The sequence below is a fragment of the Lethenteron reissneri genome, chromosome 67, assembly GCF_015708825.2.
Source record: "Lethenteron reissneri isolate LAM-NWPU_2019-01 chromosome 67, ASM1570882v1, whole genome shotgun sequence".
In the NCBI taxonomy this organism is placed as follows: domain Eukaryota; kingdom Metazoa; phylum Chordata; class Hyperoartia; order Petromyzontiformes; family Petromyzontidae; genus Lethenteron; species Lethenteron reissneri.
In genome coordinates, this window is record NC_083845.1 from 2,376,374 (window position 1) to 2,376,728 (window position 355).

The following is a 355-nucleotide window of genomic DNA, read 5'->3' on the forward strand; positions in this document are numbered from 1 at the left end:
TATACAGTGCATGTAAATCACAGGACACACCAACACAATGAACAATGCAGCGGGCTGACCACACATCCGAACGGGCCCCTTTAGGAATACAAGGGCCTTGGCACTCGTGAACAGACAGTACCCTGGCTAGAATGTGTTTCCCCAGTGTCTGCATACGAAAGCGGAAGTTGAACATTTGTCCCCAATTGTATCCCTGGCGATGATGATAACGATGATTTCAATCACCGTCACCGTCATCGTCAAACTTGAGTGAAGGGTAGACGTTTGATTGCCAGCGTCAACCATCCTCCAACTGCAGCCCTCTCTCTCTCTCTGAGTCGTCCTCTCTCTCTCTGAGTCGTCCTCTCTCGACACG